The sequence below is a fragment of the Tinamus guttatus genome, unplaced genomic scaffold, assembly GCF_059628265.1.
Source record: "Tinamus guttatus ecotype Peru unplaced genomic scaffold, ASM5962826v1 Tinamus_guttatus_pri_ptg001602l, whole genome shotgun sequence".
Classification (NCBI taxonomy): domain Eukaryota; kingdom Metazoa; phylum Chordata; class Aves; order Tinamiformes; family Tinamidae; genus Tinamus; species Tinamus guttatus.
Window position 1 is genome coordinate 3,207,199 of NW_028290136.1, and position 16,121 is coordinate 3,223,319.

Here is a 16,121-nt window from a genome sequence, read left to right on the forward strand (position 1 = left end):
GTCTTGAAGAGGCACTAGTGAAGGAAGTCGACACCCGTTTATTGTTCTATCCGAAGGGATGTAAAGAATTATTTGCTGTTTACTCGCTTTGCTAACTAGTTCCCCGAGTTTACTTTCCTCCTTCTCTAGTGATGTTTCCCACAAGGTATCTTTAAATTTCAGTTTTGGAAGGTAGTTGTTAAGCTGGTGCAAACTTAGCAGGCTTTAATTAGAAATTACTGAATTGTACTTATGACTCAACACCGTGTAGTTAAATACAGGGCAATTTCAGGTATTCCATGCTTTATTTTCATGTATTTCTGAAAATTAGTATATGAAAATAAGTCTTTGGCACATTTTGATCTAGAACTGCAAGATTTCATAACTTTATTGTAATTTATGAAAGAGCGACATACTACAAGTTTAAGTTGGGGAATACAGCTGCTTCAGGTCTTGTCATCCTAGGAATGTTAATGCTTGCTCATATTTGCACATAGACCTGCAAGAAACAAATGAGGTAAAAAGGATGTAAGAAGACTTTTGTATATCTAAGGTTAGGTGTGAGTGAGGAGGTCGAATGCTGCACCTCTTGGACTGAAATTTTTAGATGTTTCTGGAGTGGGAATACTCACGCCAGTGAAATAAATGTGGGATGAAGCAGGTACGCTGAAGGAAATGTCTGTGGCAAAGCTTTTCCTTTCCAAAGCTAGACATCATCTATTTGAACTGGCATTTTATAACACCACCGCTTTTTCACCTGAGGTACTCTGTTATTTCTGTGGGGAGAACCTCACATCTCGCTGTGCCTGCAGCGTTACCCCTAAGAGGCTAAATGGGAACTTGCTTTTGGAGAAAGTTTGCTCCTGTTTGCCCAGGGGAGATGCCTTAATGCTGCAAAATAGTTACTGGAGAAAGCACATTTGAACTTTAGGTAGCTGTTTCCATTAATTATATTTGCACCCTTTGCTCTTTATGAGTGGAAGAGCTGATCTTTCCTTACGCGGACAAGAATATTTGCTGAGCATAAGTCCGTTTTTGCTGCGTCTATTTTAAAAGTTTTCTTCCTCCAGTAAAAAAGCAGAAAGAAGGTTGTAAAGTTCAGGTGTCTTGACTGTACAGCCCCAGCAGCAAAAAGTGAAAACAAGCAGGCTGCAGGTAACCCAGGGGCAGAAGTTTAGAGGAAAAGAGTTAATAAAAGCAGGGCTGGTCATGAACATTTCAGGAGAAGAAAAACTGTAACTAAACTTAGAACCCTTATGGCACAGCACATTGCTCTGGTCTCTTTGTTCTATGATGTTAGCCTTAAAGTGGAAAAAAGGGAAGGAACAAACCTCTCTGAAGATAAAATCAAGGTTAAAAGCAGGCAATACATTGTCATTTGCATGCATTTTACAAATAAGTTTTTTTGGGCCACTGTATTGCTAGAGCCTTTCAAAATACGGTCTGTAGAACAAGGAGTTTTTGTTTTATGCGAAATGTGATGTCTCACAACGGTACTGTATTAAGGGTTAAACAAGAATACTTAATGCATCCAGCCCTTGCATGTTTATTTTACATGTTAATCTTAAACTTTTAACATGTAGTAATTACGTTTATGTGCTCACTAGTTTTGTACTTAAGAGCAAAAACATTAAAAGAAAAGTAAACTTTCCCCCTTCATTGATTCCCTTTCCTTTCAGAGTGTGACCGTTGCTGTGATTTTTTCCCTGTTCCGCGCTCAGCCTTTCTCCCCGGTCTGTGCCGGGTTGCCATGGCCCCGGGAAAGCTCCACGTTTTCCTTTCCAGCTGCTTTACAAGCTGTCTGTTAAGCTAAGAAGGCCGGGGTGCCAGTTGTCCTGTGGGAGCTCAGCACAGACATAGTTACCATACCGAAATGTGGCCGCGAGATCCCAGCCCCGTCCAGATCTCCCTTCCTCTTCGCCTTCCCCTTCCTGCCGTTTGGGTGTTGGAAGAATAAACCAGGCCCTTCCTTCTTCCCCCGTGCGGAGCTGCGGTGCGGCTCCCTCCACCTGGCTGGCTCCGGCTGGATGTGAGCAGGACCAGACACTCGGGCAAATACTTCATTTTTATTCCCTTTATGTCATCGTCGCGTTGGTTCATAGGCAAAGCACTTGGATTCACTGACATCTCTAATTGCACGTATGCAAGTGATACATGCATTTTTTTTCCTTTTTAACAGCTTTTTAACATCCCCCTTCAATACTAGTGAAGCGCGTACTCCTTGTTGAGAGCTAGCCACACGTTAAGGTATTTTTCCACACTGAAAAATTAAAGTGTCTGTGTGGAATGCTCTGCCTGTCGTCTCTCAGAGGCTGCTCAGGATGCTCCCCTCAGACTCTGTATTATTTCTAAAGTAGGGGCAAGCACCCATCCGAAATCTGCACACTGGGCTGTTTTCCTGTCCTTTGTAACGTACCATCACCAATAATAGTAGTAGTAATAAATTTAAAACAGAATCTGTATTCACTGTAATTTACTTGGAGAGTTCCAGTCAGCTCTCATTAAATCATTATTTTCACTCTTGCTGCCTAAACACTGGCCTAAGCATTTCAATGGCTAGGCCAGTTTCACCATTCTGAAATGTAAGGTGGAATGAACTCAACTTCAATCCCACATGCCCTGGCAGAGAGAAGAAAAACAAAAAACTATCTTGATTTTTTGATTTGTTGACCCCCCAAAATCAATAAGAAAATTATCGAAACAATAAAAAAAGAATCTCAAGGTGCTGTTTGTATCTGACTATTAATTAAAGGCAGTAGAATTGACTTTTTGAGTTTTATGAGCCTGGAAGAACTGAATTTAGTTTTAACTAACCTCAAAGAAGTCCCAAAGAGCTTCATGGGCGAATGCCTGCAGCTGAACGATGGGCAAAATTTGCTCGTGATCTGTCTTAGGCAGTGAGTTTCTTTACAGGGATCCTAGAGGTCCAAGCTGTATGACTACAGTGAAAGGTATTTGGAGTGAAAAGCAGCGTTTCCACGTATAATGGAAATAATGGGTAATGGCCCAAGGACTAAGTGGCCCTCTTTAAATTGCAGTGAAAAGTATCTGGATTAAAAGCCATGTACGTGGCATTTCGCTCTGACAGGGAATTTGGGAGAGCTTCTGCAGCGTCCGTGCACGAGAAGGGTTGTTCTGCCCTTGGCCCTTGGAAGCGCTCGGTCTGGGAAAGGGGGACGTGAAACTGTGCGTTGGTTTATTGGGACCACGGCTCTGCCAGCACATCTCGCCCGCTGACCAAAGAGAGAGGGATCCCAGGTGCAGTCACCGGGCAGGGGGAACGGGGGCCGTTTCTCTCCTAAGTTACTGCGTGCAGCATCTCCCCTTCCCGCCCGTTCTGCGCTTCCTCCCTGCCCGCCATGCGGGGGCTTCTCCGCTCATGAGGAGGTGGCCGGGAGCCCCCTCCGTCGCTGCCCCACCTGCGCCCATCCTGCATGTCCCGTGGGGCCGGGGCTCATCCCGACCGCGCCGGGAGCAGCCACGGAGCCCCGGGCGCCCCTGGCTCCCTGGTCCTGCCTGTGTCCGGGGCCACGGGCCTGCAGGTGCCTGGGGGGCATCTCGGGGCACTTGCGAGTGCCTCAGCCGTCGCCTCCTGCTCGGCTTGGAGACCCCCTTCTCCCACCTCCTCTCTAGTCAACCTGCCATTTCCTTAAGGTAAATAAAAGCGAAACCGAAAGGGAACTATAAAACAGAGCAGGAAGGTAGCTATGGCCTGCAGTATTTGCAAGGGGGTTTTCTCCTCTCCTCCGCTGCTGTTCCTGGGCTGCCAGCGTTCACGTTGTTTGCCATTCCCTAACAGTTTTTAGCCATCAGGTGCTTAGAGAGCAGCCACGTCCTCACACGTGCGTTGGTGCCACTGCCCGGCCATGCCCATAGGTAGGAAGGGCTCCTGCCGCGTGTCCGTTTTTATGAGTGTCAAAACCGGGGAAGTTACAGCCTTTTAACATCTATTTGGCAGTGACCATGAGGCTTTTGTGCGTAGAAATGCTCTCTGGATTTAAGTTCAGCTGGTGACAACACTTGAGTTCCTACATATATTCTTTTGTGTAGCCTTTTAAGTGCTGGGAGGGTGTTGTTCATTATGTGGTATTTTCATTCGAAAGGGACATTTTATATGACATTTTACTTTCGAAGAATGGACGAGCAAATTCGAAATTTCAGGTCCGAAGCAGAGGAGTTAATGACCATTATTTAGCCTATTTAATGTCATTCCTCTTAGCAATTCTGTCTGATTGCATCTCTTGTCAAGGAAGTCTGGATGAGCCGTGTTTAGAGGAAGGGAGGGTGCTGAGCGGCCCCAAACGCGCTGGTTTGCAGACATGGTGACCAGCTGCCCTACCCACGGGTGAAGGTAACAGATGAAGGGTTTTGTGCAGCTGGAAGCGCAACCAGCTTCCTCGAGAGACTGCTTGGAGGAAGACTGCAGCAATATTGCATCCCTACTGCTACTAGTGGGTATTGCTGCATATACACATGTATAATTTAAGCAAGATAAAATCAGGAGGTAATAAAGAGAGGGAACAAGAAGAGAGGGGAGATCTGCTGCATTGTGGACTTCTCTTCTTAAGGAGAAAAACCGCCCGGGGAATGGCTGTGTTCATGCAGGGAGGAAGGAGTGCTGCTTTAAATCGGGAGACTTGCATTATACTATGCGCTTTAGTTGGGACAGCTTTTCGGTAGGTTATGAAGTAAAGTTGCAGACGAGGCATGTTTACTAGACCTTTAATTGCCGCGTTTAGGAGAAAGGCTCCCCCCACTGCTTTTTAACGAGGAGAAGCCCGGGTTTGCAGTGCAAACGAAGCAGCCTTTGCGAGAATCAGATTCACTTTGGACGACTCTTCACATTCCTAGTCATCATTACATTAGGCAGCACAATCCCATCGCTGGTTGATGGGCAGAAAAAGTGGGCAGCCTGCCAGGTAGACGTTTCCATGGCTCCCAACCCCCAAAGGTGATGCGTTTTTCAGCTAATTCAATGAAGAGTGGGCTGAACTTTGGGTATGAACCAGACAATAGCTGCCTTCGCAGGATCAGCAGAATGGTTTATGGGAATGCGCTCCACATTTGGCAGAGCGTCATGTGACCCCACGGCTGAGATTTTGTGATGGTGCCAACGGAGACTTGGAAAGCGGCGCCCGTCCCGACTTCTTTTTTTTTTTTTTTTTTCTCCTCTTTTCTCGCATGGCTCAGAAAATGGTGGATCCTAATACTTGACTTTAGCCAGACTCAGCAAGCGATTGAGCTTTGAAGCACAACTTTGCCTTTATTCTGGCTTTTTTGGCACACCACCAGGAGGCTGTCCCTTTCACGCCTGATAAATTCTGCTTCTTATCTCTAAATAGAGAAAGGAAAGAAAGAAAATATAAGCAGAATATTCAGACTTCATAACTGATTTTTAAAACTGCAAGTTGTACTTTTTATTGCTCATCTGTACTTTAGAGCAGCCCTCCTGAGTGTCCGAAGGATAAAAGTTTTTTTTTTTTCTTTTTTTTTCTTTCTTTTTTTTTTCCCCCCTCCTGTTTAATGAACAGGCGTTTGAACCGGGCAAACGGGGCGACGGCGCTGAGCATGAGCTCATTGCCGCGCAGTGTAGCAAGCTGGCACCCTGCCTTTTCACCCCTTTGCTCCGGCAGATTTGTGCAGTCCCCATTTACAAAACCAGCGCAGGGGCAAGAGGAATTTGCTGGTCTCTCCCCACCTCTGGTCCCGTGCAGGCAGTTGCGGCAAGGATTGGTGCAGCTTTTGCGCAGTGCTTTGTGCGTGGAATTCTGAGAAGAGCGAGAAAGAAGACAGGCGTCCTGGTCGTGTTCCGAGAAATAACAGGAGCCCCTGAGAAGAAGAAACAGATCTGAGTTTGTCCTACATACAAGAGTGCAGGAAAAAAAAAAAAAAAAAAAAAAGTGACTCTCCTGCTTCCAAAAAAAAAAAAAAAAAGCTGGCACGTTAAACTGCAGAGACATCAGGATGTGCTAGAGCTTCTTGAAACAATATAGCAAAATGAGCCTAAGTGATTGATTCCGTTAGCAGAAACAAAACAGAGAGAAGGATTTTTGTTTGTTTGTTTGGCTATTGCTTAATGTAGCAATATTTGGCACTGGGTGAAAACGTACCTTTCATATCAGGTATAGCTTCTTTTCTTTTTTTCCTTCCTTTTCTTCTTTTTCATTTTAAACGTTGTTTTGAAACTGAGTCCTTGTTTATTAATTTTAGCTAAGTCAGCCGATGGCACTTTTTTAAACTAACTTTTTTCTGGTATGTTTAATCTAATACTGCTAAAAATAGAAAGTAAACAAAAAAGGAACTGTAGAAATAAGGGGTTAGGCACATTTTGTCTTAGCTAAGTACTGAAGTTGTGCAATGATCTTTATGTTACATTTATTTAGTATAAGCTTTGGTTATCTCTAAGAAAGTTGTGGGTATTTGGATCTGGTTGCTAAGGAAAGTAAATTCTTTTTCTATAAAGCGCGACTCATGCTTTCAGTTTCTAAAGAGAGGAAGAAAAAAAATGTGTTGAACTATAGGAGAAGATCACTCTTGTAGTCAGTGTACTAAAGTTATTACTGAGTTAGTTTCCAACTTTTTGCATCTAAATCCATTGCAAAGAAATCAGTGTAATAAAAGGCACATTATTGGGACATTCATGAAGAAAACCTGGTTTGCAGTTAGGGACTATTTTGAGATGTTCGGTAAAGCAGCACTTGTCCAAGAGTAGCTGCAAACAGTGTTCAGGATCTCCATGCAGAATGTTTGTGGTGAGTGCATGCAAAGTTACAGTAAGTTATGAGCATATGACTGCTTTAGCACACCCTTTTTTAAAGGCATTTGTCTCTCCTTTGCAATGTCTAGGTAATGAGAACTGTGTGCAACAAAATTATTTTTGTCTGCTATATTTTAAAAAGCTCAGCCAAATCAGTGTTTTACCTATTTTGGATTCTTGAAAAAAAATATTTCCCATCCTTTTGCATGTATGTTAAAAATACAGAAGTCCTTAGCCTGCCTTTTCATCAGAAATGCAGGTATATTTCTTCAATTGTTCCTGATAGATATTTCTCTAATAAAAACCTTTGTGGCTTTAAAAATAGGGTTATTTTAACATGTATTTTTTCTTTTTATACTTTACCGATTAGGCTGTAGCTTCTAAGATTTTATACTAATTTAACTACCTTATATTTTTGTTTTTGCTATGCAATGAATTCTGGGAAAATACTAAATGGCAATCATACGTTTATGACACATATACCTCCATTCACTCATTTATACAAGAATGTGTTTACAAGATTTATGGTGATATTTACCTCCTTAATAGTTTTGTTAGAGTAATTAAATATGTCTTTAATAGTAATGTCCGTTGAAATAAACTATGCTTGCATTGCTTGAAAGAACATTTTTCATTTGTAAATCTTAGCATAGTAATTGCACTTTTTTTTCCTAAAGTTTAAAAGCTTTTCTTAATTTAACCCATTCAGTTTATCCCAGTATTTTTATGAAGTTCCATATGAAATTACATTATGATAAGCACCATTTAATACAATCTGTTTATTTCTCTTAAGCTTGATCTTTCACTTCTGGAATTGCTAATAAAAGTAAAATATTTGTTGAGTGAAGAAAGAATTAGGAAATACTAAATAAAATAGTCCCTTTGTCAAAGTGTGTATGTTCACAGCATGTCTTCACGTGGCCTTTTGAGAGGGGCGTCAGCAGTGTGTCAGTTTTATGTCTTAAAAGCATAATTACTAATTTCGTTTCATGTTGTTCCGCAAGCACCTTTCATAGGGCAGATGTTTGAAACTCTTTTGTTTTGTTTTTTTAGTGAAAAGAAATTTTTTAAATGAAAATGGCAGTTGAAGAAGTCGAACATACCAGAATTCAGCGAAGGTAATACAGTGATCTTAAATATATTTCCAATATCTGTTAAAGAGTAGAAGTTTATTTCTGATTACTTTCTGTTGAGAGTGTTGCAATTTGGGTAGACTTTATAACTCTTGGTTTCTATGAAGCTTTACACTAAACTAGAAGGTGAATATAAAATTTGTCCTTTTGTTATGTTTAGTAAATCTGTAGCATATATTTAACAGTGTGTAACGAAAATGCCGGTTGTTTCTGGAATGCTGAATATCTCTTCTGTTCACCAAATATATATATATACATATATGTCTGAGAAGGAATCCCTCTGCATTTAGTAAGATCATTCAACAAAAGTACCTATGCAGCATGTATCAATAAATAATTTGAGATCTAACTTTTCAACATCAGTAGAAAATAATTACAAGAATGTCATTCTTTCTGAATGCAGAAATGTTGTATATAAAATGAAAGAAAGTTTAAAATGTACTCTTCTAAAATCTTAATTATGAAAAATATTTCTAAAATGCAATGAAGTTGCACTAGACCTTGCAAGATTTAACCCACAATATTTTTAAAAGCATGGCGGTCATTTCCTGGTATTCAGCTGCTGTTACTGAACTAGAAATGTATGTTACCATCTGCAAGGAAAGGAAGTGGGGCCCGATTCAAAAGCGCCGTTCCTGGCACCGCTCCTTCTCCTGCAAGGGGTTTTGCCCAGCGAACAAAGGCAGGAGCAGCCCTTCCGTGGGAGCTAGCGCAGGGCAGTCGTTCAAATGTGACTCAGGTGCAGATTTCAGGAACCTGTCAAATCACGAGAGACCCTTCTACAGCACCTGCTTTTAGATGATACCCACTTTTCTTGCCTCTGTTTTACAAATGTGTCTGTGGCTGCACTGTAACAAATTATTCTCCTGTGTCAAACACTGTGCTTTAAGATGCAGTATTTATTAATACTTTTGTTTAAAATGTGTGGGTTATAAAATTGCATGTGTAATGCACCTTTTTGGCTTACTGAGGATTGCTCAAAGGACGTTTTGTCAGTCTGTTGCAAAGGACACTGCATTTAGTGTATAATAATTTGTATTGTACTGCTTATCGGTCACAAGAAGTAGGTATTTCCTGTAGGAGTTAACCCTGAAATTACAGAGCACTACCTTTCTGCTTGCAGTTTTATTTATTAGAGAATAGCATGGATTAGAAAGCTAGTGAATAAAACGGTACAAATTAACTTTGCTTGCAGCAATAGGCATTGCTTAATCAACAAGTTCCTGTGCAGCAGCCCCTGGAAACTTGGCAGTAGGCAGAGGGCATCAGGCCGTGCTCAGTGCGTGGCAGGAGGCTGCCCTCCCTGCGCCCCACTGCTCTGCAGACGCAGCGCGCTGGTCCTTATCTGTCGGGGGCAGCCCCGCATCGTTCCCGTTTGTCGTCCATGGAGTTAGGGACTCGCGGCGTGCGGGCTGCAGCGTGCCGGGGTCGACCTGGAGTCCGAGGAGCTGGTGGGGAAGGCGCAGTGCGCTCGCGAGGACGGCCGTGCCCGCCGAGACAACACGCTCTCTCACGCAGTCACACTGGAAAGAATGATCTTTCCTGCTTTCCTGAAAAACAAGCCCGTTGTTACTTTATGAGGGTCTCGGGCTGCTTTGATGCACCCACCGTTCATGCAGACACCCTGGAAGTAGCTATTTTCACAGACTGCCTGTAGGATTTTTACTCTTCAACGCTCGTCAATGCAGTTGCTCCATATGTTTGTTTGTTTAGAGTCTGGGGCGCCTCCATTTCGCAGGAAAACGCTCGTCAGCGGTGCCAACTGGCATAAACCCGTAGATCCGATCTTGTGGTGAAAGGCGCCGCACAAGCTCGCTTCTATGGGTCTGTGTCAGCGCGGCAATGGGGCAGAGCGGCGGCAGCAACCCGGGCGAGCCCTGCGTGCGCAGCGAGGCGCTGTGCCTCCTGTGCCCGCTGCCTCCCTTCTGCTGAAGGGATCTTTTCTCCTTCCTATCTGTTGCTTTTAAGCACCTTTCGCTTAATACCTGTTAGGATTTGCAAAGTGTGAACACATGTTGAGGTGATTAAAAGCTTTTTACAGACTAAGGGTAGGATATAACATTTGCTAGCTTGCTTAATATACCTGTATAAGGTATTGTATTCAAATAAGAAAAAAAAATAATTGAAGTATCTATCATCTGCTTGATTTTCGATGTTAAGTTAGGCCTAATGGCCATTTCTTTCCAGGAATGTAGTTGAACCTGCAACTTTCCTACAATTACATATATATATATATATATATATATATATATATAAAATAGCTACACATATGTACATACTTATGCGTGTATCTATATAAAGCTCACACATAGGTATGTTTTATATATATATATATACACACATATATATATATGTAAGCAGGATAGAATTCCCACCTGTGTATTCTTCTCATTTTAACGTGGAGAAGGACTGCAACCGATTTCAGCAGTTGAAAGCCTACCCACATGGGAAATGTATGGGCCTGTGGCCATCACATTTCAAAGAAAGACTGAAGAAGTGAAGAAGACTTTATGGTCGCCGTCGGAAGCTGTGTGCATCCGGGTTGAGGTAGTAGGTTGTATGGTTTAGAGTTACACCCTGGGAGTTAACTGTACAACCTTCTAGCTTTCCTTGGAGCACACTCAAGCCATCGAGGAACTCATCATCACTCTGATCAGGGAAAGTATGCAAAAAGGTATTGTGTCGTGGCTGCACAAAATAATCACGCCGAGGCTCTTCTGATGTTGAAGTCGTCCTGAATGCTTCATTATTTCATTTACATCCTGATACAAACAGTGCTAAGATGTTGTTTTCATGGACTGTGACTATGTACTGCAGACATTTAGGAAAGACTCGTGATTTTAATCCTATTACCAGGAAAGCTTTAAAACTTTACTTTGATTTATAAATTCATAAAAATAGCATGTATTTATTGATTTATTATTTCTTCGTAGAGCTAGTTTATCCTACAAAGTTGATTTTTGGGGTTATACACATTTAAATGCGCATACTTTTTAAGGGGAGATGAACAAATCTTTCTGTCTTTACAGTACTCTGCAAGAACTATTCCACTCTGCTGCTTGGATAGTCAGGGGCAGTATCACAAGTTGATCCTGGTGTTCGCTTGGATCGATGATACTCTTTTTGTGTGTACACAGTACACACCGGTATTTCAAGCACAGATCTAAATCACCTGTAACCCCACGTGTTTCTATCTTTGTGCGTGTGTGACGTGTATAGCATTCTGTCTAAGAATCTCACTCTGGGTTACAGAATCCAGGTCCTCACGCGCCTTGTCGGTGTCCCTGAATCCTGACCCACAGTGTTCTCGTTATTTTGGGCCCCGACTTAAATTCTGACACATCTTGGTAACCCCACAGGAGCTTCAGAAGTGATGTTCCCCAGTGGGAATACTCACAACGCGCGGGGCACCACTTTTGTATGAAATACATTGCTGCTCTGCCAACTTTGCGAGCCGGCCGAATGGGCGGGTGGCTCCCAGCTCCGAGGTCATCCTCCCCGCTGGCTCTGAGCGCCACCAGCAGGGTCAGCATTGCCCGGGCCTCAGCTTGCCCATGTGCGTGACCCTCCTTTTCTAAAGCATGATGACCGTAACCTACAGAAGGAGGGGAAAAAAAGTTTGACCCGAATCAAAATAGGAAGATGAAGGCGTACAGGTGAAGATTTGCTTGGTATTTGTGCCTGGAATTATGGATTCATATATTCCCAGCTTTTTTTTTTTTTTTCCCAGTTTTCCTTACCCTGGGAGAAGAACAAAAAATAAGTTGTGTGTGCACATCTTATAGGCAAGTATTTTATCAAAGGAATCATAGCATTTTCACAGTTAAACAAGAACAGTGGCAGGGAAGAGGGAAGGACCGTTCCTACCATGGTTTTTTTCAGTGAGGCCTGCGTCTGAAGAGCACCTTAGAGATGAGTGTAGTATGTAGGTCTTCGTATTTTGGCGTTATTGGCAAAGAAAGAGCACCAGACCCAGAGGATCGCTTGGATTCTAGAGCAGTTTAGAGGAGCTGATATTGTCTGTTCCCCCACTTTGCCATAAAAGAAGTGTAAAGAGTAGAACTTACTAAACCTGATAGTGTCGTTAGTGCTAATCGTGGATGGTTTTTCTCAGCGGGCCGAGGAAGGAGGCAGAGCCGTGCCCGGGCGGTGCTGTGCCCTGGGGCCAGCCCCGATGCCCGCGTGGGTGTCCCTGCGCGCTGCGGCCGGCGCTGCGAGCACCCGCTGCTCCGGCCGCAGGGAGCCCCGTGGCACCTGCTGCTGCCCGCGCTGCCTTGCGGGTCACCGCAGCAAAATGTTTGGCGGCTTCATCTTTGCTGTTGTTTTACTGCTCTACTGAGGAAGGTTACGTTTTGTTGTTGCTATCGTTTTGCAGGTAGATTTGATGCTTGCTTCTGTTTTTCAGTTCTGCCTATCCACAAATCAGTTACTTAGACCTCCATATTTGACTTGTTTTCCAGCTCCCCCTGAAGCTTGCCTAGCCATTCTGCTGCATAAGAAATAGGAGATGACAATGGTTTTACTTTGCGTTTTTGATGGCATATATTTTCAGTAACTAATATTTGTCATAGGAAATTAGTACAGAGGATCTGCATGGCAACTGGGTAGATGTGCAGTAAATTTTAAGCCCCAGTCTCACAGCATATGGGAAAGAGGGTAGAAGAGTTTGAGTGAATCAGAGCTGCTCCAAGCTAACGGAAAAGGTTCAAGTTTTAAATGTGTGTTAAGTTTTATATGTTTTCTGCTTAATAATAGGAAGTGTTAAGGATGACAGTGACTGAATGGGGGGATGAAGAGGAACCCTCCCTCATCAGTGAAGCTGAACAGGGACCACTCGCAGGCTAAATAAAAATGGTGATACCCTCTGTAGATTCAAAAGTATCCTGCTCACCAGTCGTTGTCTTCCTTTCTTTTTTTTTTTCCTTCTTTTTTTTTCTCCTTTTTTTTTTAATTTCTTTTGTAGTTCAAGTTCACTGGAAAGAAACATTGTAATTGGTGTTTTCTGCCAGCAGAGCAACAGGCGTTCAATCCTTTTATATTAATTCTTCAATTAGTTGCAAAATAAGGGGGTTTGTTTATACTACGCTGAACCAAATAGAAATGACTGATGCAGAAAATTTGGGAATGTTTCATCTGTCCTTCAACTGCGTGGTAGATTTATAATTCTATCTGGCATAGCTACAGGTTGCAATTTCCATTGCAGAATCATTAACTTTAAAGAATACACATTTTCTGTATTTCTTTTCTGGTTTCCTATTTTATTTTTTTTACCCTGTAATGGGCAATACGTTGTTTTGGTAAGAGTTATCAAGTTACGAGCAAAAATGAATGAGACTGTGAGGTAATTTTGAAGCGGATTAAGGTAGAGAATGAAAAACAAAAGGAAGGAGCTCTATTTATTAAGAACAGCTGGGTAGGGTTGGGTCTTCTGTGATTTCATTTTAAAGCCATAAAACATATTGTCTGTTTTAGGGGTAGCCTGGCACTTTTTTACCTTTAAAAGCAGTGCAGTATTACTTGGTCACATAGTGTTCAGCATTATATTGGTTTGGGGTTCTGCTATAGGAAATAAATGTACGTTGTAATGCGGTTAAACAGGAGCGTGTTTCAGATATAGGACCTGTCAGTGTTTGTTCCCGTGAGCAAACCATTATGTGGTCATGATGTCTTTTCCTTGCTCCTTCCATGGAAAAAACAGAAATCTGAGGACAAATCCTGAGATCCCAAGGGTCTGAAATTCCCGCAGGCTTTGGGAGATAGCGGTGTTTAGTATTTCACAGGTTTTATCCAGCAGTCTTCGTTATTGCGCTGACCAGGCCGACACACTCTCGCTGCCACAATTTCCGTGGTAAAGATTAAGTGTGATCCAGAGCCTGAACCCCGCTTCCCAACCCGGGAATTAAGCAGCATTTCAAAAACACACTTTAATGCCAGATCCTGTTTGTCTTAAGAGTGAAGTCACTTCAGAGTGATGGGGAGAGTTTGGATTTCCGTCTGCAGCCCCAAACACCTTTGTCCAGCAGCATGTCCAAAGAAAACATGACTAAAGGCTCATTTCTGAGTTGTTAATCGTGGATTAATCATCGGAATCGCTGGTTGTCTGGCTAGTTTGAGCCTGGCCGTTCTGAGCCCTTTAAGTGGAACAAAGCTGACATTAATTCAATTTACCACTGTAGTTAGAGCAAATTTTTAACAATTTCATATTGTCGAAAAGGTGCAGAAGACCTGGAAATTTGTAAGTGAATGTGGGTCAATTTAGTTGGTATGACATATTTTTAAGATTTTACAAATAATCCAATATATATACATTATGAAAGCTGCAAGTTATTATAAAATGCCTTTTCTTTTCATAGCAGATATACTTTCCATTTTGTTCTTCCACTCAAAAGAGAGTTAGTGGTTTCACTCTCCCTTACACTTCCATTTAATTTCTGTTGTCTTCAAACGGAGTAAATTTCTTTAGAGGTTTTTGGTAAAGAACTATAAAGACTTGTAAAATACTTAAAAGCAGGCCCAGAAGATGTTTTCATTGTGCATCTGTTCCTTAAAAAATGACAAACTAAACTTGTTTATTAAAACTCTTCATCAAGAGACCTGTAATAGGTTGCTTAACTGATAAAGTTGGAATGGAAGTGAAGTGCACTCCAATTTTGGGGGGGTTTTTGCACATGGTTTCATATGACATTCATTTATCTATTAAGAGCAGCTTCTGGTATTTTTAATAAAGCTCAAATTAAATACGTCTGGCAGGCTCTGTTTAACTGTGAATATTGCTTTTACAGCGTAGTCAAATACAAGATTGAAAAGCTAATGCTTTTGCATTATTATAGTACAGGGGAATTAAATTTGTTCAGCTTTGTCTTTTCTCGCATAGTAAAAATATTTACATCTGAGTGATCTTTTTGGTAGTTCTTAATTTTGTACAAGACTTCTGGATATTTCAGCCATATTTTATTGAAAATTATATAAATTATATGGAAATTTCAGACAAATTCTTGTTTTATTCCTTCTACCCCTTCTTTTACATCACTTAAGGAAACAGTCAGAGAAGGCCTCACATTGATGAAGTCTTTATAAGAAGGCTTTTGAAATCTGAGTAAAAGCTGAAAGCTGATGCCTCTGCTAACATGGCGCACTCATTTGTTCAGAGTTGTCCATATCTGTTCTCCCTATTTCTTCTTTTGCAAATGTGATTGACCTGCTACTTTACTTGGGGAAAAATAACTCTGGATCCTGTTGGATCCCGCTGCCTTTCTTTCACTTCCTTTTCCATTCAGAAATATCATCCCTAAACCATTCTACTTTGAGCTGGACTGGTGTAGTTGGCCCGAGCAAGACCGATGCTGATGTGCTTCAACTAGTACCCCGGGAGCTGAAGGCCACAGGTGGAGCGTAGCAGGTCGTTCTTACGAGAGTCTGAGCACCCTCGTGTGCTGCCTGCTTTGCCTTTGTGGTCAGGTGAGAGAGGTGGTGCATTATGTATTGTCACTATCGTATGCAGTTATCATAAAGCACTTACTGCTCTTATCTGAACCTTACAAATCTCCTCAACTAAAGCCTTATCTCCGGTATTGATTTGTGGTTTATCTGGGAAATGTGTGTCCCTTCATTTTTCTTGATCTGTGTCTGGTTAACAGACATTCCTCCACTGGTCCATTTTTAATTCTTTATTTCCTGACATCATATGGTAATGGCAAAGAGCAAACAGCACTGCAGAAACATGGGAAACAGAGATGGACAGGGATGCTCTGATAGACTGCTAGAAGAATAGTATCAGTGGTACATTTATAGGGATAGCTGAAAACAAAATGCTTAAATCCAACTAAAGCAACCAAAGCCAAAGCAAAAGCTCTTTTTTTTTATTCCTATTCCACATAGGAAGGTGGATATTTTGAGTGCAAGCTGTTTGTTAACCACCACCTTCCTAGCTTTGGCCTCAGTCTGTGGGTTTGACTTCCTTAGACAAGCTCCGTGCAATGGGATTTTATTTTAGGCAAAGTCCCTGGACCCTAAATGCACTATAAAGCTCCCTTTTCCTTACACACGCACTCAGTGTTGTAGTGACTGATGTATCACAGCAAATGTTCAGCTCTGGAAAAAAGAGGCTGCCAGCCTCTTGAAAAACTTTTACAGGTGTGTGTATATACATATGTACACAAGTAGACATGTGCTTATATTTATGTAAATATGTTTTCTGTGCTTTGCACTACATTGATATTAAAAAAAAAAAAGAAAAAAAAATCTTCATCTTA

At 41.9% G+C, this 16,121-nt stretch overlaps 1 long non-coding RNA gene across 2 annotated transcripts in view; it reads left to right on the plus strand.

Moving 5' to 3' along the window:
• The window catches only part of LOC148590197 (uncharacterized), a 272,918-nt gene that overhangs the window by 228,519 nt on the left and 28,278 nt on the right, over positions 1-16,121 (plus strand). Inside the window, exon 2 of one of the 2 annotated variants that reach the window (XR_015914346.1) lies at positions 7,790-7,854. The exons of the other annotated variant lie outside the window; for it this stretch is intronic. This is a non-coding gene — a long non-coding RNA (uncharacterized LOC148590197). The remainder of the gene's footprint in view (positions 1-7,789; positions 7,855-16,121) is intronic. 2 annotated transcript variants of the gene reach the window in all.